Source organism: Eumetopias jubatus, unplaced genomic scaffold (assembly GCF_037043125.1).
Source record: "Eumetopias jubatus isolate StellerSeaLion01/CBP00866 unplaced genomic scaffold, mEumJub1_p1.0 scaffold_17, whole genome shotgun sequence".
Classification (NCBI taxonomy): Eukaryota; Metazoa; Chordata; class Mammalia; order Carnivora; family Otariidae; genus Eumetopias; species Eumetopias jubatus.
Window position 1 is genome coordinate 19,432,372 of NW_028274823.1, and position 26,294 is coordinate 19,458,665.

The 26,294-nt window shown below is 43.7% G+C and overlaps 1 pseudogene; it reads right to left on the minus strand.

Moving 5' to 3' along the window:
- Nucleotides 1–204: 204 nt before the first annotated feature.
- Nucleotides 205–26,294, minus strand: LOC114200049 (rhomboid domain-containing protein 3-like; annotated as a pseudogene).

Consider the following 26,294-nt stretch of genomic DNA (forward strand, 5'->3'; position numbering starts at 1 on the left):
CTCTGATTGTAAGTGAAGTTTCATATCTCTTCGTGTAGTTCTAGCTATTTGAATTTCTTTTTCTGTGAATTGCCCGCTTGTATTTTTGCCTTTTTCTTACTTATTAATAGAAAGTCCTTATATATTTAAAAAATATTTACCTGCTGGGCTGAAAGAAAATATTTGCAACATAAATGTTATTATATTTCAACTTAATGTGCTTTGTTAGATCATTTGTGCCCAGGCCAGGCTCGTCTCTGAGGAGCCCTCTCCTGTCCACTGCACAGACCCCAGGCCTGGGGACTGCCAGGCTGAGCCTTCACTGTAGAACCAGAGACTAGGGGAGACCATGTAAGGAGGTCCAGGGTGGTAGGAGGAGTGATAGGCAGCACAGCCAGGCTGCCTGGGGTAGGAAGGTGTCTGAGTGGCCAGCCCCTCACCAGGGGCCTGCAAAAGACACCCTCCTACATTGCCCACAGCCACCACTCAGAAAGCCCCAGCCACTGGAAGGACCTGGCTGCATAGGCCAGGCCAGCAAGGAGGCCACAGAGAAGCTGTAGGAAGGGTGGCTCAGCGCTGAGCCACGGTATCTAGTCAGCAGCCATGATGATGGTGCCCCTGGGGCTGTCTAGGCTGGTAACCCGGCCCCACCAGCACGGCCAGGTGCACAGGCACGGGGCTGCAGCCACCAGCTGCACTGGGCCCGCAGAGGCCTGCGAGCTGGACAGCTATTAGCCCAACAGCTAGGGTGAGCAGGGCGGAGGTGTGCAGGAACTGCACAGTGCCCAGGTGGGCCTCCTGCAGCAGGCTCAGGAGCAGGCCAGGTAGGGCCATGGATCAGCAGTCAGTGTGCCTGCCAAGGGTCCAACAGCGGCTCCGGGGCCAGCACAAGATTGGGGCCAGCCCCCACCAGCCACAGGCTGCTCAGCAGTGGCATCAGGAAGGAGGAGGTTAGAGGCAGCGCCAGGGACCGCAGAGCATGCCCCACACCCCCCTGAATGCCAGGTGAAGGGGGGGGGGCGGCGAACTTTTTTTTTTAGGTTCCACCCTTATCCATTTATTTTAGTTTGGAAAGATGACACTTTGCATGAATCATACCTTAAACAATGTTATGTTTTTGTAATTTTAATAAGAATTCTTATCTTTAAATATGGAAGTTTAAATTTAACTCAGTAGTAGTCATATTAAAAGTGTCATAATACCTTTAAATGCTTCCTCTAATTTCATCTGGCAAATCCTGGGAGAAATTTCTCTGCAGAATTGCTATGCCCTGATAAATGTTTCTGTTTTCCAATATTAGTAAGAATTATGAAGCAAAAATTGGCTAACATTGACTCAGAATTAAAAAATCATTTTTTCAAAAGATTTTTTTTAAGGACTGTTGGGCAGAATATTCTAAGAAATAGCCATCTCCCCAGCTGATTAATTCACTAGAGAGATGTATTCAGGTTTATGAACCAAAAGTTAAGAATTCCTATAAAAATAGCCCACCAGATCCCTGGTGAGGCTGGAGAGCCCAGAGCCCACTTGGCTTGCACAGGCACATGACCCCAGCAGACCAGAAGGTGAGACATACCCTCCCCGGCCACCCACTGATTACTCTGCAGGTGATATAGACCCAGGTCCCTTCCCCTAGAGTTAATTTTGTATATGTTTTCGATAAGGATCTAATTTTCTTTTTCCTCAGATAGCTAGCCAATTGTCCCAAGTTCTTTCCTTCGTTATATGAAGTGCTTTCTCTAGAATATATTTACCTCTGGATTCTGTTGAGCCCCACTGATCCCTTTTTACCTACTTCCGTTCCAATATGATGTCCTGTTCGTTACTACAGCTTTACAGGGTATTTTGGTGTCTCAGAAGCCATATCTCCATCACTGTTTTCTTTTTCTTAAAAAAACTGACTTACTCTTGTACATTTTCTACTACACAAGGATTTTAGAATTAATTTGTCAAATTCCAGAGAAATTTGACTGGGAATGCAACTAAATTTTTAGATTAATTTATGAAGAATTTATTGAGTTTTCCTAAACACAAACATGGAATATTTCTATTTTTATCATGTCTTCTTTTCTGTCTCTCAGTAAGCTTTATACTTTTCTTTATGTTTGTATCAGAAAATGATATTTTATAACTATCACTGGTGTACAGAAATAGATGATAGAGAGATGAAATCCATCAAACTTGCTGAATTTTCTTGAGTGCTAATAGAAAATTCAAAGATTACCTGACAAACTACTTAGATTTTTGGATAAATCCCAAGTACTATCAGCTGTATTTCGTTCTGTCTAGTGGCTATTACTTATTTTCCATGTCTTAGTGCACTGTCTAGTATCTTCATTAAAATGTTGACTAGTACTGATCATAACAGCCATACTTCTCTTGTTCCTGATTTTAGTAAGAATGCTTCTAATATTTCAACATTAAGTGATATGTGTGTTTGAGGTACATAAGTTTTCATGTAATTTGTACCCCACAAGTAAAAGCAAACGTGTGTGTGTGTGTGGGTGGGTGGGTGTGTGTGCGCATGCGCGCAGGCTTTAGTCTCACAGAAAGTATTGGAAAATAATTAATTTTATAAAGTTTCCTATCCTGCAGTCACATCATTTTAAGGAGCTGCCAAAAGCATTTTCTGAAGAGTGTCCTAGTTACGTCTCAAATTGTTTTCTCATCAACCAATAGATGAATAAAAATTATTCCCCTTTGAGGGGAGCCTGGGTGGCTCAGTCGTTAAGTGTCTGCCTTTGGCTCAGGTCATGATCCCAGGGTTTGAGCCCCACATCGGGCTCCCTGCTCTGCGGGAAGCCTGCTTCTCCCTCTCCCACTCCCCCTGCTTGTGTTCCCTCTCTCGCTGTCTCTCTCTCTGTCAAACAAATAATAATAAAAAAAAATTCTCCTTTGATTAAAATCACCACAATGGACTTTATTTGTGTCATTTCTTTCTGTTTCAATTCTGTAACCACTTCAGCTCTATGCATGAGCCCCTCCAAGCACCATTCCCAATCCCCCAAGAATCCCTCACCACCACGGTAATGACTCTTAAATTTTTCAAGAACTCTCCTGTGTTCTATCCACATGGGCCTGATGGTTATCTCCCTGACCCTGGAGAACCTCTCCTTTCCACATCTCCCCATTCTAAGCAGCTACTTTGATGTGTATGTGACCTGTATTTGCAGAAGTTGTCTATCAAGGTGATTCATTCTGTACCCATGTAGTATCACTTACTGTATGCCTGGCACTATACTAGAATATTTAGTGGGTAACGAAGGCATAAAAGACACTGCCTTTTTTCTACAATTTTCCCACAATTGCTTGTATCCTAATTGCATAAGAACTGTAAGCAAGGGTCAAGGGGTGCCTGGATGGCTCAGTCAGTTGAGTGCCCAAATCTTGGTTTCAGCTCAAATAGTGATCTGGTGGCTTGTGTGACCTAGCCCCAGGTCTGGCTCCTTGCTCAGCAGGGAGTCGGTTTGCTGGATTCTCTCCCTCTGCCCCTCTCCTCACTTGTTCTCTCTCTTTCTCTAAAAATAAATAAATAAATCCTTATTAAAAAAAAAAAAAAGAACTGTAAGCAAGACTTGTTTCTGTAGCTAGGAAATTCTTGGAGGAGGGGCATTCTTGAATTAGGTCCTAAAAGGCCTAATAGACATAGGTCAGTATAGAAGGTTTAAATCGTGTTTATTTTTTAACTAATTTATCTTCATTTAGCGGCAATCTGGATTGGGACACCCATTGCCACATGTCTCCCCGTATTGAAGCCCTCTCTGTAAATCACTCGTATTCTGACAGGTGCCAATCTGCCTAGGGCATCTCCATAGAGTGTTCATTACTATAATCACATTTGTCCTCACCTGGAATACCCCAGTCCTCATCTAAGTGGCCTCCGCATCTTCAGTTTCTCATCTCTCCCGTCTTCCGCATACACAGCTACCATCTCAAGCTTAGAGAAAAACTTCAAGGATGCCAATCCATTTCTCAGGATTAATGACTTTCCATTTTCACACTGCATTTAAAATCCTGGGTGACCTTTTCTACCTCTTTACCAAGAGCTGGTTTTCTGTAATGCAACCACATGTAAATGTTCAATGAAGTCTTTACTTCTGCTCACACTGTTATATCTGCCGGAATATCTTCCTCTCTTTTTATTTCCCAAGGCCTAGCTCAAATACCGAAAAAAAATTCTGCATTATTTCCATCTCTCATTAACTCTGCCTTTCACTGGGTTTTACACCCATTAAGTTATGTGTGGCAGTTATATTATAGTGCTGTGTTTTATTTGTGTGTAGCCCTATTTCTTATCCTTCTTACCTAGATTGTAAACTCTGAGGAAGGCATTGTTACCTCTATCATTGCTATATTTTCTTAGGGTGCTCACAACGCCTATAATACAGGAGGGCCTTTGTAAATTCCTTTTGGACTGAATTGATCATGCTAGATAATAAACTGAGATGATCAGAGATTATAAATCTACCTTGGATTGGGGTAACTTCCATTTATAATATTTTGCATTCATGGTCCAGAAGACTATGTATTAGCTAGTTTTAGGCACTGAGCAAATCACAATAGGAATTATCTGCTTTTCCAACAGGTATGCCTGGACCTATCCTTGTTTGTTTCTTTCTTTCTTTCTCTTTCCTAGAATAAACTACAACATTGTCCTTCCCTTTTCTTATCTTTAGACAGTGTCCCAGCTTCTTTCATTAGCATCTAATTTTAATTAAAACAAAACCCACCTATTCCTTTGGAGAATCAGTTACATTTCTTTTCTTTTCAAATTTTAGTAATACTCCATATGAGTTCCCAGAACAAGATAAACATCCTAAGCCTACAAGGACTCAGAGAGAGCAGTTTGCACCTATTTGAATGTTATTCTGAGTGTTATTCAGAGATGCTTCACAGAGGATGGACAGTCCCAGACCATTACATGGCTTTTACTCTCATCCCAGCTGTGCTTCAATCCCAGAGAATCCCACAACCACAAATTTGTGCTGTGAAACACCAGTGAAAGGGAAATGGTTAAAAGGAATTTCTGAGTTCATTTCTTTTCTTCAAGTATTTATGAACAAAAAGTTGGAAAGAAATTCACAGCATAAGTACATTTAGAAGAAGGCTAAGAGCAGCAGAAAACCAGATGACACATTCTGGAATGTGAGTAATCAAGGTTCTATTCAATCCATTCCCCCTACCCCCCGTGCATCAGAATAGTTTCCCCTTTGAAACTTCTTGCACAGTTGCACAGGTGTATTGAATTCACACTGATCCACAAAAAAAAAAGGCAAAAAAATTGTTCACATGTCAACAGCTCTAGAAATTTCAGCAAATTCCTTAAGATGCAAAGATTAAAAATAATCCACTGAGGATTATTTCCTACTATCAAGACAATGGCAATGCTTTTCAGCTGTGAAGAGTCTCTTGATCTGACCACAGAGTATTTGTTGAGGAAAAAAAAAAAATGTGTCTCTGTCTATGCCACATACTAAGAAGTTATATGGCTAGGCCAGGATTCAGAAAACTTATTGTAAAAGGCTAGGCAGTACAGGCTTGGCGAGGTATACCATCTCTGTTGCAACTACTCAACTCTGTCTTGTAGCTGGAAAGCAGACATAGACACTACATTAACAAATCAGCATGTCTGTGTTCCAATAAAACTTTATTAACAAAACAGATAGCCTGCAGCCATAGTTTGCTCTGGGTTGGACTATATGTTCTTTGACTACAGTGATCATATCTTTCTTAGCAACTATTGTATCTCCAGGGTCCAGACTGTGTCTGACACATAATAGGTGCCAAATAAACACTGGTAAATACAAAAAAAAAAAAATCATTACTTAATATTTTAAAAACATATTTCTTGTCCTCAGCTCATCATCTAGTTTTCTGTGGAAGACCAAAACAGGAAAATGTAGAGTAAGAACAAAAAGGTCATGGATTGTGGATTCTGGGTTAGTTTCTTGACTCAACATCAACTCTTTCTACCAACTTTAGTAAGAGTTTATATCTCCATATCTCAAGAACTCAGTTTTCCTAATTATTGAGATAGGGTTTAGGCTTAGGGTTAGGTTATAAAGTCACTGTATTTAATGGCTTTCCAGGTTGTTTTTGTGAAGCCAAAATCATGTCAGAAAACCAAAAGAAGCCCCATGAAGTTCACAAGATAAAAGAGACGGCATTTGGCCAGATGACCAACACCCCCCCCCCCCCGCCCTCTATTCACCTTTACCGGTCACTTCTGACACTGCACATCTCCCATGTCATGGAAGATGAATCATAGCCCCTTTGCTACAATCAGCAAAATTCTGGCTGGGTTCCTAAAAGGGGCTACATAAGGGGGATATAGCAAAAATAGAGGCACATTCTCAAAGTTAAGTGTTATTTGATATGGAATTTTCTCCCTAGCCAACACCAGGGGGAACTGTTGCTGGATCTTGATTTGGGACAATGTGAGCCTAGTATATCAGTTAGAGTCTCAAAATAAAGCAGATGGCACACTCGGGATAATTCAAGGATAGTTCTTTTACAAAGAGATTATTTACAAAGATGTGGACAGGGCATAGGAAAACCACAAAGGATGCTACAACACCCTAAGGTTAATAAGGGAAGAGAGTCACCACCCCTAAGCCCAAAGAGGCCAAAGGAAGGAAGAGTTATGTGAATCTCGCAGGGAAGAGTCATCTAGAACTGGTCACTGTGTGAGGAACAGTGACCTTGTATTGCATAACTTAGCTAGATGGAGGTGACCCAACAGAAAGATGAGAAGGGAAATAATTCACTATCTTCATTTCCCTTCCTCTCTGATTTCCTACTGGAGCTCCTGATTGGCTGCACTGAACCCATAAGGGTTACCCCAAAGGGCAAGGGTGCTTGTTGGTGTGGTCCACACAGGTCAGCCTCCAGAGGCAGTGAACAGGGTGAAGACAGTGGAGAGCACATCTGGAGGGACAAACAGAAAATGTCCAGCACAGATGGAGCCCAAAGGTACTGAAAGCTTATTACACTGAGGCTGTCCTCTGTGAGGGTTGTTAGGTATACCAGTGCGGCATCAGATTGATTATCCACACACTCCCATTTTTCTCCTGAATGAGATTTTCACTGTCTACAAGGAAATGAATTGAGCAATTTTCTGTTCCCTGCAGTGTAAGGAGAATCTGTTGCCAACTACTGTCGCTTAGCAGATGGTAGGTGTTACTGTGAGGCCTATTTGGCTCCTTCGAAGGCAAATGTCCAGGTTAAAGAGCACTGGAGTCAGGAGTCCAGTTCCCAGATCTGATTTTGCTCCTAAGTAACTAAGTGACTGTGGGAAAGTCACTTCTCTTGGGGCTTAGCCTCATTTTCCTAATCAAAGAGAAATACCCATTGGATCTGATAATCTGTGATCAGGATCCTTAATTTAGAGTCCTCTTAAAATTCTTTAAAACCTTTAAAAGTTTGCATGTGCGCACATCAGCATTTTCTATCAGAATAATAATGGTTCCCTCTAATGAAACACTTAACTACCAACAAGGCACTTAAGTACTGTGCTTAGTCTGTTCTCTGTCTCTTGTCTCTCTTCCCTTCTCTCTAGAAAATCTCATTGAATCACCACAACACCCTTGAAGCTCATGAGTCTTTTTCTATTTTATCCTTGAGTGACTTGCCCAAGACACATGGTTAGGAAGCAGCAGAACCAGAATTCTCACCACCCTCTGTAACCCCCAAGATCATGGTCCATCTACCCGCATGTTCCCTTGATCCCAGCGTCAGACGCACAGGACTCAGGATGCCAAATATGCATTAACTCTTCCAAAGAAGAGGCCTCAGGGCAACATGGGGGGCTACTTCCTGGAGGCGCAAGGTGTGAGAGTTTGAGTGTTAGGATCCTCTCTGATGGCCATAGTGTGGGAGAGGTTAAGGAAGGATGATTCTGGACTAAGGGAATCAAGTCCCACTGAGCTGAGCCCTGGAGGTAAAGGAGACACCTCATAGAGCAAACCCAAAGGCCAGGGAGATCTTAAAGCTGAACAGGAGTGCTTCCTCTCATTGAAGATGATTTTTCCTGTTAACCTTCTATAAATTTTGTTGGCCCATCTGATGAAGGAAGTATTGCCCCATTCTATAGTATGGGCTCTGGAGAAGAAGTTTCTCCATCCTAAAGGGAGAATCCATCTATACTTTCCAGAGAGCAGAGGCAACAGAAGGTTGGGGTTCTTGGGGCTATGTGATCTGGCACATTCAAGCTGCTTGAGCCACCAGAGCTTCCTGCTGGGATTGCTGCTGGCTGCCCTGCCACCATCTGGAGAGCCTCTCCACCAGGCCTTGGCTGCCCTTTGAAAGCTAGCCTGTTCTGTTGCTTATAACAAACAGGGCAAGTGCCTAATGAGCATCTGTGAAGCCAAGATATCCCATCTGTGAAGCTCCTAAGACACTGAGTCCACGAAGGACTTTTCTGACCCATCCTCTGAGCTCCAAAGAGGGACAAGTCCCTTTGAGCCAACATGCAGCTTTTTTACAGCCTGGTCAGTGTATGTCATCTACTGTGACATACCAGGGACACAATTCCCCGGAGGAAATCCCATTTGGGGGAGGAAATGATTTGCTGGCCTCTCTGCAAGGGCACTGGGGACTTCAGAGTTCATCAGCTCAAGATGGGAGATTCTAGCGGGTGCAGGCAGCCAGCCAGCCAGGTTTATCTCCTTTGTGCTGGCACAGCCTTAGCAACAGCAAATCTTGGCAGCCCTGCTGTTTGACCTGGATCACGAATGTGAAATGCTCTGCACGGCCTGGCGAGTCCTCTCGATTCCACTTTGTTCTGCCAGAGCCCTTCTCTGCACACTCCATCAATCCCTGTAATCCCCTCCTTATTGCCTGGCTGCACGGATGGCTTAACTTGCCTCCCAGCTGCCGGGAGGCTGCAAGTCGGCTACCACTGCTGGTGCTAGAAACTCCAGTCTAGCACCCAGGGCAGGAGGGACTCTGAAGCTCCCCATCTGGGCACCAGGATGGAAGGGGATACCTGGCCTTGCTGCTCTTGACCAGAGAAATATGAAGAGCTTTTTGAATAGCCCAATGGTAAGGAATCAGTTGATGGAGTATATCACCTGCTCCTGATTTGGCCTGAGAGCCCATGCTGACATGTCAGCAAGAGATACTACTTGGTTTGCTGAATCCCACACCTTCCTACCAACAACAGTGACTTTGAGATACCTGGGAACTTCATTTCCTCTCTAAACTTTGGCACCTGACTACCTGAATTGCTTTCATGGGTGGGATTTCACAGATAAAGGAACTGAGACACAGAGGGGTGAAGTAATCCATTCAAGGTCACAGAGCTAGTCAGTGGCAGAGCTGGAAAGCCAAGGACTAGACAAGACTGGACCCAGCACTTACTCTATGGTGAGTGACATGGGACTAGGCAAGTTGTGCACATTCCCTTCAATTCCTACTCACACTGGATACTAACATCATCCGCCCTCATTACTGCTCTCGCTTCTGACAACATATGATTCTGGCCTTTAAGAAGTTTGCAGTCTTTAGTTCTTTCATAATATCACACCGACTTCTGTTTCTTCAACCTATTTTGAAGACCTGCCTCTTTCATATCCCCTTCTTCTGAAAGCCTCCTTCTGATTCAGGAAATGAAGTCTATGGATGATTTATCTTGTGTTTCACTTCTTCCTATAAAGGCCAAATTCCACCAGAAACTCATGAAATTCAACATTAACCAGTCTCCTTCCAATTTGTCCCTTAAACCAGCTTTGACTATCCACTCTGTGAGAGGTAACAATAAGCACCCAACAGAGGAGGGCCTACCCTCTAAAATTTATCAAATGATCCAGAAACTTACCTTTTGCAGGAACTCTTGGAATGGGAACTAGGAGCCAGTTTCAAGAATGGTCAATGAAGCATGATAACAATTATTTCAAGTGAAATAACCCAAATATATATCAATCATAGAATGTACACATAAAGTGTGGGAAAGTAATACTATCCAGCAGTGACATCTGAGTGAGCTATAACTCTAGGTGTCAATGAAGATAAACCCTAAAACATAATATAGAGTAGAAGAAGTAAGGCACAGAAAAATGTAGGTAATACATTTATTTACACGACATTGAAATATAAAAAAAAAAAACAAATAAAATAGTATTGAGTGTTCATTATGTAAAGGGGCAAAACTACAAGGCAAGGGTACATACAATCTGCTAGCCAGGATGATCGGTTCCTTTGGGCTCTGGGGGAATGGAGAAGGATGTGTCTGAGAAGGGACACACAGGGTCCTTCTAGAGGCAAATGTTCTGTATCTTCACTTGAGAGGCAGGTACCAAATGGTCTGTCTTATTCTTTAAACTGTATACCTATTTTTTGTAGACATTTTTATATGTGTGTAACTATCTCATTCTCTAGAGTGTAAGCTCCATGAAGGCAAGGATTTACCTGTTTATTGCCAAATCATCAACATCTAGAAGGGTGCATAAATAGCCAATATGCTATACATATTTTTGAGTAAATGAATGAATTCATTACTTAATGAATATTTTCATAATATAAATTTTAGAAAGTGATGTTTGATATAATAAAACCCATAGACAAGAGCGCTTTGGAAATAAGGTCCACAAGTGCTGAGGAGAGACCTGAACAGATGGAGTGAAGTGAAGGGAGGGGGTGTTCGCTGTGACCAATGTCATCCGGGGAGGACACAGTCAGACGCTGAGGAGAAGAGAGGAGAGGGGAAGGGGACTCTAGGCCAAAGGACCAACACAATAATTACTACTGTTCACTGAATTTTTTACACTGTGCCAAGATCTTATTTGATTTTCACTACAAGCCATTAAGATAAATACCATTATTACCTCCATTTCACAGACGAACTCATGGCTTTCATTGAGCACTTAGTAAGTGGACCTGTGGCCCGGTCTGTCTGACTCTAGTACATAAACGAGCAGTAGAAGGAATATACAGACAATCTTCAGTGAGGGGGGGCGGGGCGGGCATGTTGGGCTGGGCTCACCAAGTTCAGCTCTGACCCCACTGAGCTCACTTTCCAACCAGGCCCCATTGCTCTGTGCTTGGAGCCAACTATTTGCAGGGAGCACAGTTCCTCTGCAGTGGAAGTAGTGAGTCACCTGCTTCTCATTCCGTGGTGGCAGTGAAGGCACCATTATCTCAACAGAGATCCTCCTCCTGCCAGGTGCAGGCTGAGGAGCTGGAGTCCTGCAGCTCAGGTTTCCATCTGATGCACTCACACCACCTGAGGTCAATGCGATTGCAAACCAAGTCCCAATTTAGACCTAGCCATTGAGACTTCTGCTTGTCAAAGAGAAAGACTCTTGTGTTTTCCAGGGGAAATTAATATTGATAATCAACATTATTATCGTTGAATAATGGCAGCATCTACCCAGTACCAGCTGTATGCTAAGTGCTTTATATGAACTATTGAATTTTCATAAGGGCAGTGTGAGGCATTTAATATCTCCATCTTACCGATCAGAGATTTTCGATGACTTGATCAAGGTGATACAAACTATAATCCATGTACGTAAAACTCAAATGTATGTTGGTGAGCTACAGAACCTATGTTCTTAACCCCCTCACTCTACTGCCTCTTAGGCATAGCGATGCATTGAAAGGGTCAGGAAATACGTGGGAACGTGTCAAGAAAGGGCAGGATGGAATCATCCATCATGCTGAGGACTCTGGAAACAGACCTAGTTGGGCATCCTTGGGTCACTTCACCAAGATCTCTCTACGGTCATCCCCTCCACCAGCTCCCAGACCTCAAGAAGATCGGAGCTTCTCTGAAAGTTCATCAGATTAGCCGCACAAGCCTTAAGGCTATGCCTCTCCTTGCAAGATTAACAAGGATGTGTGTCAAAATCTCCCCAGAGCTCACTGGGTTTCCCTTTCGCATTACCTTAAAATTTAGGCACATTTTCATCTTCATTTCACCTTGAGCTTCTATTGGCAGTGGCCCCTACTGCCTCAGGTTTCAGTTTCCCTATTCTTTCCTTCATACCATCCTAATTCCTGTAAGACTGGAACAAGGACTTAATGTTCTGAAACAGATCTGCAAGGCACCCAGGAGAGTTCTCAGCTTTAAAAAGTTAGAATAAAATTTAGAATGAAATGAAGAAGCAAATCAACACTTTCTGATTTTATCTTATTTATAACTTTGGGTTTTCTTAAATCATGAGTCTTTCTAAAGTAGAATGAATTCGAGTTAGGAGAAAAATGTGATTGGAAAAAGAAATCCCGTAATTAGAGAAACAGGACATTCAAGGTTCATAATGCAAAAATCCTAGCCCCTTTCCTGCCTATATCTTTTAAACCTGAAATGCTAAATTCCATTAAATTGCTTCCGATTTATATATTGGAAACAGAGCCCAGACAGACTCAACTATAGTCCTTTCCAAATTAGGATTCATCTAGTCTCCACCCTGGGCTCAAACCAAATTGGGCCCCCAAGCCCTGCCTCCCTCGTGCACACAGCAATCACACCATTTCTGCGGTGGGCCTCACAGATGTGGCCGGCTGGTTCTGGGCACTGACAGCTGTCCCCCATTCTGGCTATCATCTTCGCATGGTTTACCCTGTGCCCTGTCACTGCTGGGACATGGAACACAGGTGAGAAGAAAACAGACTGGCTTGCCCTCACCCTGCCTCTCTCCAGTGCCACAGAAGCCTTACAGGAGGTTCTTGGTATCACGTGGCAGGAAAATTGCCAAGAAGAGACCTTCGGCAGTCGCTGGGAGACTTAACACTGTGATCGGCGGAAAGCTATAAAAATGAAAGAAGAAAATCAAAAGAGAAGGTCAGACAGGACAAACAGAGAGTCTCAAGAGAGTGTTAGATGAAGATGTAAAATATTTGAAGATGGATGGTCCAAAAAAAAGGAACGATTTTAAAGAACAGACAAAACTGCAAATAGGTACCATGAGGTATAGCACAAAGAGAATTTTTCGAGTATCTAAATGCTTACAATACTTTGACAAGTGCAGGATTTTGTAATGAAGTTTCCACTTTTCCCCACTTTTCCCTGTACACCACCTTCCCATACAGATAGGAAACAAAAAGAGAAAGATTTGACCTCACTGACTAAGATTTACACCTTCCTTTTGCTGTGTCTCAGGTTTCCATTTTAGTCTGTTGATTCTCAGATACTTAGCCGTGTACAATCAGGAGTTAGATGATACCATACTAATAATAATAACAATAGCAGCTAAGATTGAGTGCTTACTGTGTATGAGGCACTGTTGCAAGCACTCGGTGAGTATGAACCCATTAATCCTCACAGGATTAAATTTCCACTTTAGATACAAAGAAGCTGGAGCATAAATAGTCTAGACTACCTGCCCAAGGTCACACAGCTCGTAAGTGATAGCGTGCTGGAGAAGTTGGCGGGAAGATCAGACGACGGAGGCAACGAGGCTCAGTCCACCCACCAGTAGTCCTGCGGGTGGTAAGGGAGGAAGACAGAGAAAAGCCAAATGGGCTGGGAATCGAGAAATATTCCAGAGACGCCAGAACAACAGTAGGTAGGAAAGAATTAAGGAGAGAAGAACTGCTTTTCAGAAACATTGCTGTAGATTATGAATTGGATCACGTTTAATGCTCTTCAAGGGACACAAGTAAAAGTTGAGCTTCCCATTATAATCTGTGCTTTGGACCGGGTTCTCAGATTACAGCTCTACAGAGACTGAGACATTTAAGGACCCAGCTTTTATGATGGTTACACATCTAAAGTGCTTAATGATTTCACGTATGTGATCTCACCAGTTAAGCACAATCTTGTGAGGATAAAACATAGTGATGATGGCATTTGCCGGGAGAGAGCAGGGAGGAGCGAGGTGGCTCCAAATAGCTCAGAAACAAGATGGCTCCTCTGGCAGTTAAACTATGAAATCAATAAGCAATGGATTTGTTTAAGAAATATTTACAGAGCACCGACTAATATGGCAGGAACTGTTTTTACACAATGGGAATAGCAGTGAACAAAAGAAACATTTTCTGGAGCTTACATCCTAGTACGGAAAGAATGAAAATAAGCAAATAAATGTGTAAATATTTACCGTAAGGTCAGTTAGGAGCTGACCCACTGGTTCTCAGCAAAGACAGGCAAAGTCATCCTAAGAAGAATGGATATCTCCCAGCTCTACAAGCTCCCACTTTCACCTCCACGATTGAAGGTGTCATCCACCCAGAGGGGAGGGGGTTGGGAAGATATAGAAGAATGGAAAAGGGAGAGTTTCAAGAGCCCAATATCAGCAGAGCCCATAAAAAAATACTGTAGGAGAGACATATTTCAAATCAAGCTCTACTCCTTCCTAGCTGTGTGACTTTGGGTCAGTTACTTACCCTCCCTGTACCTTGGTTTCCTCAACTATAGTAATACTGCCTACATCTTAGGTTTGGGGTATACATTTAAAAAAGGCAATATCTATATCTTCCATAGTAGCTGTTGCTTACTGTTAAAATTATGCAGCATCCCTACTGATAAAGCTGTTGGTTGTGGAGAACCAGAGAAACTCATCAAGTTAACTGCAAAGACTGACTGATATGTATGACAAGAATCCAACTTGGTGACAGTGGTCCTTACTGTTGATCACAAGCCCCAAACACTTAGGTTGAGGGCTGGTGCAGAGCTCAGCATAGACAGAAAGTGCCACCCAGAGATACCAGAATCAGGTTGTCAGTAGATTTCTCTGTATTCAAAATACTTATTTAATTTTCTTATTAGCAAAAAGAGGCATCAGTAGTCATTACCAAGCACTCACTGGGTGCCAGCACTAAGCCCATGCTCTGGAGAAAAGAAGAGCAAAAATGAACAAAAGGCCAAACTTAGTTTCCCTCCTTAAGAAGCACACTGCCAACTGCAAGATCTACACGAACTCTTGGGTCAACAATCTCAAAGCAGGGGCACCCAGGTAGCTCAGTCGGTTAAGCGTCTGCCTTCGGCTCGGCTCCTGATCTCAGGGTCCTGGAATCGAGTCCTGTGTTGGGCTCCCTGCTCAGCGGGGAGTCTGCTTCTCCCTCTGCCTGCCACTCCCCTTGCTTGTACTCTCTCTCTCAAATAAATAGAATCTTTTTAAAAAACATCTCAAAGCAGCACAAGGGCAAGACTTGGGCTTCCCCCTAAGCACCACAGAGGAGAGCAAGAAAGATGTTCCCTTGAGAGAAGGCTGAGTTGTAGGAGATGAAGGGGGCACACTTTTGTGGCGTGCCTCCTGTGTATCAGCCACCACAACACACATTCTCATTTATTCCTCCCATGCCCCACTGGGAGAGATGCTTAAGCCCATTTTACAGATGAGAACACTCAGCTTCAGAGCAGTTGAATGATTTGTTAAAAGTCATCCAGTTATTCAGAGTCCACCCCACGATACGAGTTGTGTCTGACCTGGAACCCTCTGTTATTTTCCCTGTCACAAGGAGGCAACAGGGGCTAAAGATCAAGAATGTGGTAAGGTCTGGGGACAGAGCTGGGATTTGAACTCCTCTAACTGTGTGATTTAGGCAAATTATTTCATCTCCTTGTGCCTGTTCTCTCAGATACAAACTATTTTTTCATGACAATATCTCTCATACAACATTGTTGGGAATTCAATGACATAATGCTTGCCTGGTGCCTCGGTGGTCTCAGTGCATGTTGTCTGTGACATCAAATAAGATGACACCCTCTCTCAGTCCCTCTTCCCACTGGGACTTATAATGACAGCTTTTTGGCTTCTAAATATAACTTATTACCCAAACACCCAGTTTGCTTGTAACAGGGACTGGAACTGAATCAGTGTCACCAGCCAGATTACCAGTTTTTCACAAATGTCTCATTCTCCACTGCCCCAGCCCCCCCACCACCCTGACCTACTGCTCAGCATGGGGCCCCCACACCCTGGGTTACCCCGATGCGCTTCTCAGGGGAGGACCGGAGAAAGCCATCAATGTCTATATTATTTCCAAACTAAGGAGTGTTTGAGCTGAGGATTTAGGGGAAAAAAAAATAAAGCAGATTTCCTGAATCAGCGAAGATTTATGCTAAATAATCCTTGGACAAAACAACCCACTGAGAAAGGAGAGCTTCACTGTAGCAGTTTGAGGGATATCTTGGGGGAAGAATCAAGTTGTATTCTGTCTCATTATCTGATTCTAAGGACTTAGGGAAGTATCTATGCTGCCAACTAGACTTATAGCATAGTGCAAAACAGTTCTTTGTAAAGGTCTATCAGATATCATTGATCCACTTAGAAAATATCTATTGAGGACCTACTGTGTGCCTTAATAGGCATCCAGGTAATGAGGTATGCAGGTAATGAGGATAGAGTAATGAAAATAAGGAAACAACAACAAAAACCCCATCGTCTCTGCCCTCCTGAAGCTTACATTCTGTATTATCTATTGCTCCATAACAAATGGTACCAAAGTTATTGGCTTAGAGCAATAACCATTTGCTCTACATTCTGTAGGTTAGCAGTTCGGGCTGGGCTCAGCTGGGCTGTTCTTTTTGTCTCACCTGGGGTCACTCATGTAACTGCAGTCATTTGGTGCCTCAACTGGGGCAGCGTGTTCAGAGATGGCCTGGCCTGCAGCAGGCAGGTGGTGCTAGTTCTCAGCTGTTTGGTCTAAGGGCCCTCCCCTGGGACAGCTTACGTCTGCCGCACATAGCCCTTCTTCCTCCAGTTAGACTAGCCTCAGAAGTTCTGCAATGTCATGTCCATGATACTCAATTGGTTAAAGCCGGTCACAAGGCCATTCCAGTGTAAGGGGTACTCCATCTCCTGATGGGAGACACTTCAAAGATACATTGCAAATTGCATGTATACAGTTTGGGAAGAAATTTGTTGCCCCCTCTTTTTTTTTGCAATTTACTGTATTTGTCAGCAGTTGAGACAACAGCAAATATATAACAATACTTAGGCAAAAGTTGTTGTGTTTTTTTAAAGATTTTATTTATTTGATAGAGATAGACAGCACAAGTAGGCAGAGTGGCAGGCAGAGGGAGAGGGAGAAGCAGGCTCCCCGCTGAGCAGAGCGCCCCACGAAGGAACCCTGGGATCATGACCTGAGCCAAAGGCAGACGCTTAACCTACTGAGCCACCCAGTCGCCCCGAGGCAGAAGTTCTCAATCCCGGCTCCACCTAAGAATTCTCTGGAGGGCTTCTTTAAAAAAAAATAGCAGATCCTCCACTGCAGACCAATTAAACCAGGGATTGGAACTTGGGAATCCACGTGACTGACCAGCTCTCCAGGTGATTCTAATTTGCTGCTAATTTTGAGAATCACTGATTAAAGTGCGCTGAAGGAAACATAGGTGGGATGGGGGATTCTAGAACAATGAGAGAGTTGTGTAAGATTTGGAGGCAAGGGAAGACTTTCTAAAGAGGAAATGTTTGAGCTAAGATCTAAATGAAGCCAGAGAGCCTTGGTGCCATCGGAATGTGAGAGGAAAGAGCGAGGCCAGAGGTGAAGAACAGGCTGGGGCAGCAAGTATAGATTTGGTAGAAATGTTGGAAGAAAGGTCCCACGCCACGGAGGCTGTGCCTCAGAGGAATGTTCTACTCACTTTCCTAGAGTCAAGTCCTTACAGTATGATCATGTCACTTGGTTTTTGTAAAGAGGTGAAGCAATAAATAATTAACTGAAGAACAGACTGCGGAAAAACACAACTTTTAAAAAGGTTTTTTTTTTTTTTAAAGAACTCACTAGTTCAATAGCAGTCTCTGGGATATGGGAAACAAAGCTGGAGGGGAGGAGAATGTGCAATAGGGGAAAACAAACAACAAGGAAAAGCATTGCTTCAGAGGAGACAAGTGTAGGAAAAAAAATTACTCCACTCTGAGAGTTCACCTGTGGTAGGTTCTCTGTTTGGCAGGAGCAAAAGGAAGCCCTGAGAACAAAAGCTGTGTCCCACGGCTAATTAGGAGCTGAGAGAGGATAGGGATGCAGGGACTCCCGCTCCTGCTTCACTTCCCTGTCTTCCCTCCTCCCGCTGTCACTTGCCAGCCCCTCTCCCTGCTCAGTCCGTCCTTGTCAGTGCACTATTGTGAACTGCCCAGGCTATCGCTTCTCTGGAAGTTACCTCCCTCCCCAGCAGCGCGCATCCCCTGGTGGGGTTCCCGGAGAAGGTAATGAGACAGTGCTCTGGCCCACTTCCCGGTGACGGTGCCCCAGCAAGAAGGAATCCCGTTGGAGAAGAAGAAACTAAGGCCCAAACAAGGAATTCCACCCCCACCAAGAGCTGGCCCGCAGATGAAAAATGGTCAGTGTCCCCCTCCCTGAAACTATATGTATGCATGGAGATTCCATGAGCCTCTTTTCTGCTCACGGTGGGACCCAAGTCCTCCACAGAGCTTTCAACTGCACTGACAGCTGCCAGCCCACAGCCTCCCCGTCCAGGCCCCTGCCGAAGGGCCCTGAGGCCGGCACCAGCAGTAAGCCTGAAGAGGGTGTCTGCTAAATAGGCAGAGCCCCAGGGCCCTCTCCAAACCCACTGAATCAGAGTCTTTGGGGTGGGGACCTTAGACTGCTCATTTTAAACCAGCTCCCCAGGTAATGCTGTGCCAAGTTAGAAATCAGAAACTTCAATGAAAACTTAAATGTAATTCTCAATCCCCCAGAGAGTTTCTCTCTCAACAGCCTGTTAGGAAATCCCAGACCCCAAACCCTTCTCCAGAACATATCACTAAACACGAAGCCCCAGAACAAGACTGTGAGCCCCAACTCTGGCAGAAAGAGGATATTTTCCCAAGGAAGTACTTTTAATAAGCTTGGAACACAATTTCCTCTGCAGCCTGCACAGCCTGCAGCAGCCTCCTAGTTCCCCATGGATGGGAAGGATCTTACTAAACTTGAAAGAGGAGACCCTCCACGACCAGGGTCTTAGCTGGCTTGAGCCTACTCCCCAGATATGGGCCTTGACATCGTTGATGGAAATCCCAGAACACAGTTCTGGGAGAGGAGAGAAGCAAGACCCTGGCAAGAAAGCAAGACATTTCATAGGTGAAGAGGTTTTGCTCCAGCCAGTTCTGTTGGACAGGCAGACTTTAATGAGGTGGGGTGTGCTGATGCTGGTGAGAAATGAAGAAGAGACAGAAGGCCAGAGAGATAGGCAGGGCCTCAGGGAAGCCCTGCTCCACCTCCAGGGCATCCAAGTTCTTTTTTTTATTTTTTTCCCACTTGCCTAGTTTCTCTCTCCCCTGTCTCCTTTCCCTTGGCTCTCTTCCTCTGGAATTCCCTCTCCTTGTGTCTCTCTTCCCCTCCCACTTTCTCTTCCTCGCTCTTTCTCTCTGTTTCCTCTTTTCTTCTTTTTCTCCTTCCCTCCCCCTCACCTTTCTCTTCATTTTGCCACAAACATTGGGCAGGTGTCCACTCTGGGCCCAGCCCCGTGGATAGCACTGAAGAAAGAGAAACACACTATCAGTGGCCTCTTGGAGGTCCCAAATCATGGGGGAAGATCCCAAGAACAGGCAACTGCAATTCAGTTATAAGCAGGAAAGTGCAGACACCTAAAATAGGCATCTAATCCAGACTGCAGTTCAAGGAAGTGATGTCTAAGCAGACGCCTAAGAGGTGAAGGTGCAGTAAACCAGCAAAGGGCCTGAAGAGGTGTAGGGAGTGCCCCAGCCTGGTACAAATTCCTAAGAGAAAACATCGTACCTCTGAGGGACTGTGAGGGTCCAGGGCTGCCATGCCTAGTTGTGTAGGTTGTGTCTTGCACAAGGGCACTGGGCCAAGGAGCAAGGGCTGACGGCTGCCGTGGGGCATGAGTCTGCCTTTCACACAATGAGTCTCCCATGTTTGGCTCCATATTGACAAGACTATCAAGCCAGTTTCTTCTATTGTTACTCTTCTTCATGGTATATCAGCAAAAGATTGGGACAAAAGCAATAATGCAGGGGCTTCCCTAGAAGCATTTTCTCTGTTGGCTTGTTCGGGGATGTTGCATGATATTCTCAGCCTCTGCCTGGTTTGAGGCTCACCAGATCTAACCAAATCTTGAATTTCCTCCCCAAGACTTTGCATCCTGACTGGGTGCATTTGGCATCCCTGCCTTCAGATTAGCCTCTCTTCCCTGAAGTCATCCATGACCTTGGGTTGGACTGCATGGAAATATTTTGTTTTCCAATATTTCCAGCCAACATTTACCTAGTGATGCCTCATTACCATTTAGAGAACAACCTTTACAACGTATATTGGGAATCATTACTTATTCTCCCCCTCAGAAAGAGGAGGCGTTTTGATACATTGCATTCTTTTTCAGAGTTTGGCTCCAAGTCTGATCTAAAGGCACTTTAAACAGTTAGAAGTGTTTAAGAGACATTTGCATACTTTCCTACTAATTTCACTGGTCAGGGAGATGATTCTCAGCTGTGACAAAGATGGCCTCAAGGCACCAGCAATACTATTCTTCCTTCACCTTCAGAACCAATAACCACAGGGAAAACTAACGGTTGCCTCTCAACATCTTTTTCTTCTACAGCTGAACCCAAAGATGGACGTTGCTCTGACTGAAATAGTATTGACTCAGCCTTGCCCACCAGGGCTCTTTGAAGGAAGGGTTACTTGGCAGCAGAAATGGGATTCTGAAATATTTAGGGAAATTACGATACATTGTTATCTTTGAGAAAGATGTTTTGAAATGTTTGGACTGCCTCTTCTTTGATAGAAGAACCTATTTATTTGCAATTAGAATAAATGAGGAAAGATATTTGTAAACTTAAAAATGTGCACTATCCTCCAAAAAGGTGGAAAGGTGTTTTTGCCCTCCAGCAGGGATGCCCGGTGAAAGGGATGCATTACTACTGCAGTAGCCTGTCCCCAGCTATGGAGATGGGGCTGGAAGACATCCTAGTCCCCAAACATGGCTGAATACCATAGACACAGAGACTAAGAGACCTAGAGAATTATCCTTCCTGCTCAACCTCTGATTCTAGAGATGAGAAAATGGCGGCTTAGGGGAGGTAAGTGACTTTTCCAAGTCACATGGCAAATCAGCGGTGCTGCTGAGATGTGTCCCCAGGATAACCTAATCTTCTACAAAGACCTTTCTTCAACACCAGAATGATCCCCGATTTACTGTCTTTTATTTCATTAATTCATAAGTGCTCAGTGCTATGTGGATCCAGAGAAAGTAAATGATGTAGTCCCCCCACACAAAGAGCTTTTGATTCTTCTAATCACCCTATGAAATACTATCATCACTCTTTTTGAGTTAGGCCCACTGAGGAGAACCCCTTAGATGGTATTTAACGCAACACCTTCCTTTTCAACAAAGAAAGAAGCTTAATTCTCAGCTACTATTTTCCTTAGCATTTACTGGGATCAGTGGGAAATAATGGTTTTAGGTATGGAGAACAGAAGCTGACAGAGAAGGGAGGTACTTTCTTCTCTCTATAACAAACCAGAAATAGGAGGCAGTAAACTGTGTGTGCATCCATTGCATGAGTGGCGTGGTATGGAGTGTGTGTGTTGGGGGGGGGTGTAGTTTTAGGCTGAAATGGCATGTATCTAACACATGCATGGTTTTTCATATTAGACAGATTGGGTTCAAATATCAACTCTGACAGCAGCTACCATGTGACCTTAGCCACCTTCCTTAGCGTCGGTTTCCTCTTGCCTGAAGTGAGAATCACAACCTCACAGTCACAGACATGGAGCCTTGGTGCGAAGACTGAGCGAGGCAGAGAATGGGAAGTCCCTGCATCCAGTGGGTAAAGGAGAGGTCGGCTTCTCTTTTAGGGGAGTGGAGAAAGGAGCTCTATACTTCCTATTTTCCCATATTCTTTAAATTCCTAGTATTGAGATGTTTTCCATTGTGAAACAGAAGAGAGGAGAGAGACTTTATTAAGGATGAAAAATGGCTACAATTTTGAAAGCAGCCTTGTTGACAGAATGTGAGTATGTTTTCAGAATAATTAACAGGAAAGCCAGGACTGAGGAAATTAATTACTATTGGTACAACTGCTTTCCAAATGGCAACCTCGAAGCTGATGCACAGTGAGGCCTCAGTTTCTCAGTGGGGTCAGGGAAGGCCTCTGTTGATCAGCTTCTTGCTGCCCTGGGAGACTGAGGAAGTGATTCTGTCCATCATAATAATATCTTCCAAAGGTGGGAATGAGTATTTTTTAAGCCCCTGCCATGTGCTTGCCTATACCAGCTGCTTTTGCATGTACAAATTTAAGTATCTTATCGATCTTATAAATTAGGTATAATTAACTCTGTTTTACAGATGAGGACATTCGGGGCTGAGCACTTAACTTGCCTGAGGACACACATTTGGAAATTGACAGTCATTTATAACCCAAGCCTGCCTAACTCCAAAGCTTATGCCCTAACCTCTCTACAAGACCACCTTCCACAAAGCATGTAGTGAATGTGCAGGAGGTTGGCTTAGGACACTCAGGGCCAGGGTCTCACTTTATTGATGATTGTTCCATTTGTCCTAGGTTTGAGAACCACCATTTAGTAGCTGAGTGAATTTGGCAAGTTACTTAACCTATCTGATTTCCTCCTCAATTTCTGCATCTGTAACCATTTTGTGCTTTTGAAAAGATTGCCACCATCCTAGAGGGATACTTAGAGGTTTAGAATCTATACATCACCTACCCTCACTCAGAATGTGGCCAGAGCCTACCTTCATTGAGTAAAGAATGGGTGGAGATGCATACAGGAAAGTGCATGTGTCTCCGGATAGAGAATATAAAACTCAAGTTCCATATTATTTCCTTGCCTCAGAGTCAATGAGGTCCTTACCCACTCACATGGGGTTAAGCAAACCTTTCACGTTTGCAACCTTCTTTGTCTAAGTTTTCGAGAGGATCCTATCCATAGGAAGCCAGGAGAACTAAAAAAAAAAAAAAAATGGCTGAGAGCCTGGAAACCCTCCAGATCCAAGATTTAATGAACAGTAGTGAACTTGAGAAAAGGTAAAAATAAACCTGAATTCAGTCCCAAAGAGCAAAGCCCCAAATATCAAAGGAACTGCCAATTATAACCAGCAGTTGAGAACGTATAGCAACTATGGTAGGATGGAAATAGCATGAACTTTGGAGACCATAGGCTTGAATCTCAACTCCAAAATGAATGGCTGAGTGACCTTAGGCAAGGACTCTTCTAAAGGGCAACCTTGCTCAGGGAGTCCTCATTGGTCTGGCCAAATATTCCTCAGAACTGCATGGTCTGGGGGTGCCTGGGTGGCTCAGTCGTTAGACGTCTGCCTTCGGCTCAGGTCATGATGCCAGGGTCCTGGGATTGAGCCCCGCGTCAGGCTCCCTGCTCATCGGGAAGCCTGCTTCTCCCTCTCCCACTCCCCCTGCTTGTGTTCCCACTCTTGCTGTCTCTCTCTCTCTCTGTCAAATAAATAAATAAAATCTTAAAAAAAAAAAAAAAAAAAGAACTGCATGGTCTGTTGTCCTTTGTCTAAGTCCTCCCCTTCTTCCCTATCCCTTCTTAGATGTCAGCCACAAAGGTTTTTCGGGTCCTCCGCTGCCTCTTCCCTCTTTATCCTTCATAGGTTTTCCTCCCTCAAATCTCTTGCACATCTGATCCTATCTTAGTATCTGCTTCTCAGAAGACCTGAATGGATCCCGGGTATTGGAAGTGGTCTGAGAAAGCTTGAGGATGAGCACATTCACTACCTAGCTGGTCATGAGTGGGACATGAGACATGAATAGTTTCAGCCACAAGGTGGTGGCCCAATAGCTAAGAATCACTGAAGCAACCTGAGAAGACATGTTAATGGAGGGAAACATCCCTACCAGTACGATCATTCAGGTACTTTGAAGATAATGGAGAAACTAAGCCTACAAGGAGAGCAGAGTTGGCTGGACACTGGTAAGTTGCACGGATGCTCCACAGAGGGATAAAGAGAAACTAAAAATGGTCGACAAACAGCTAAAGGCTGAGTGTAAGAGCCAGAGGATCTATTTGGCAGCTTAAAGGAGGTTCTTATCTCCTGCAAAGAAGCATAGATAATGACATTCACTTACAGTTTTGCCCTAGGCCTGTATTAATTCTTTTTCCCTCTATAATAATATAGCCCAATTACAGTCCTTTAAGATCTAGAGATCTAGACCTTGTGGATATCTTACAGAATGTCTTATTGATCCATTACACTGATGCCATTGATTGAGCAGTATAAACAAGAAGTGGCACCTTGGCAAGATACATTGCTAAAGAGGATTGGAGAGAAACCCTTTGAATTTCACGGATCTTTCATTTCAGAAAGGTTTCTAGGGCTCTCGTGGTCAGGGTACTAGGATATCCCCCCGAAGCAAAAGACAAATGGCTGCATCTTGCATCCCCTACCCCAAAGAAGCACAGTATCTGGTAGACCTCTTTGAGTTACAGAGGAAGCACATCATCCCCAGCATTAAGTGTTACAACATTATGCCAAGCACTGAGCTACTTAATTATAGTATTACAAAGGCAAGTTTGTCTTGGCCATCAGGAAAATTATACTCTTGACAAACATTACATATTTCAAGAAAGATTTTAGTTGTTGGTAGGTAGCTAGAGTAGGGGCATAATACCTCACTCCAATGAGGAGATTCACTTTTTTGAGGCTCAGTTTTAGACATCATAAAGTTTGTCTAGCTTCGATTCAATGCTACTTACTTTTATTTTGTAGTTCTTGAAGGGTCCTACATGAAGGCCTTGAGTAATTTCCAGGATCCTTCATCCTTTGAGGTACTGAACTTCAATTTTTTTTTAAATCTCATTGGTAGCATGAGGCTGCTGGAAGTGCCACTTCACTTTTCAGCTACATTCGGCTCTGTTTCTCTGTAGCTGTCTCTCTCCAGCTTAAAAAAAAAAAAAAAAAAAAGCAAATGCCTCAAGAGATTAACTATGTCAGACTCACATTATTGCATCTGGGCCCCTCAAGTTCTGGTAGACTTAGGATCTCCCCTGTGCTTTCAAATATATTTTCAAATTTCACCCAACTTTCCCGACCATTCTTGGTGAGAATATTGATCTGCTATAAGCCATCTAAATACCCATCATACTTATTTTTTATGATCTAAAATCTTCAGTAAAAAATCCACACCAACATAAACAGGAAGACTGAAAAGATTCCACAACCAAGCAGAAGGATACTTTGGTCCCTGCTCCATACTGGGAGCGCACAGCCTCTTATGGATGGGTCTTTGCTCTAGAGCTCCAAAGAAGAACTCTACACTGAGCCACAGCAGGCCTGGGAGAAACCCAGCAGCATATCTGATATTAAAAAAGAACTTCAAGGTGCCCAACAAAGAACAGATGACATAAGATCAAAAGCTCCCTGTAGTTACTATATGATACACACACATACACACACTCACTATATACAGAGGCTGCTCATCCTGAAGGAATGGGAACAGCAGATGCTTAGGATACATAATTAATGGGATGTATAATATCTTTCTTGAAATATGTAATGTCTGTCAAGAGTATAATTTTCCTGATGGCCAAGACAAACTTGCCTTTGTAATACTATAATCTAATTAAGTAGCTCAGTGCTTGGCATATAGTATGCATTCAGTAAATCTTTATATTTTGCAAAGAACAAAGGAAAGAACAAGAAGAGGCAACTTTAAGGGAAAGTGCCCCTTAGAGAAACAATCGTATAAAAACAAACCTCAGTGGGCGCCTGGGTGGCTCAGTTGGTTGGGCGACTGCCTTCAGCTCGGGTCATGATCCTGGAGTCCCAGGATCGAGTCCCACATCAGGCTCCCTGCTCAGTGGGGAGTCTGCTTCTCTCTCTGACCCTCTTCCCTCTCGTGCTCTCTATCTCTCATTCTCTCTCTCTCAAATAAATAAAAATCTTAAAAAAAAAAAAAAAACCTCAGTGATCAAAGATTCCTGAAGCTGAATGTGCCTGCACTGTGTATAATCGTCAGTCTGCCCTCAAGTAGAAATCAAGCATTTCTGAAACTTAGCAGTTTGTTCATTTTCCATTCTTCACTTTTTGTATTCCTCTATCCCGGTGGAAAGGGGGAATGTAAATCTTCTCATATTAGCAGCTCCTGGTCTCATTGGGTTTCATGTGGTATTGAGTGGATTGTCAAAATAAAAATCCAAAGAGGGACTAGAGTATTGGTTTATGTAAAGTAACTGTAATGTTCAAATGAAAGCTACAAATCAGCTATGTAAATGAGCCTGTACCCAGGGCAGAATTGCAATCAAACAGCCTGCAGAAGGAAACTTAATAAGCCCTGCCTCTCCTTCTATTATCTTGTGAGTAAGCTTCTGAGAGTCCGGGTCTTGTGAGGGCACTGAGTGAGCGTACCTTCAGGCATTCCACAGGCTGTCACAGAACTGCACTGGGACCTGGCAGCACTCTGAAGTTCCAGGAAGGGTTCAGCAGTTCGCAT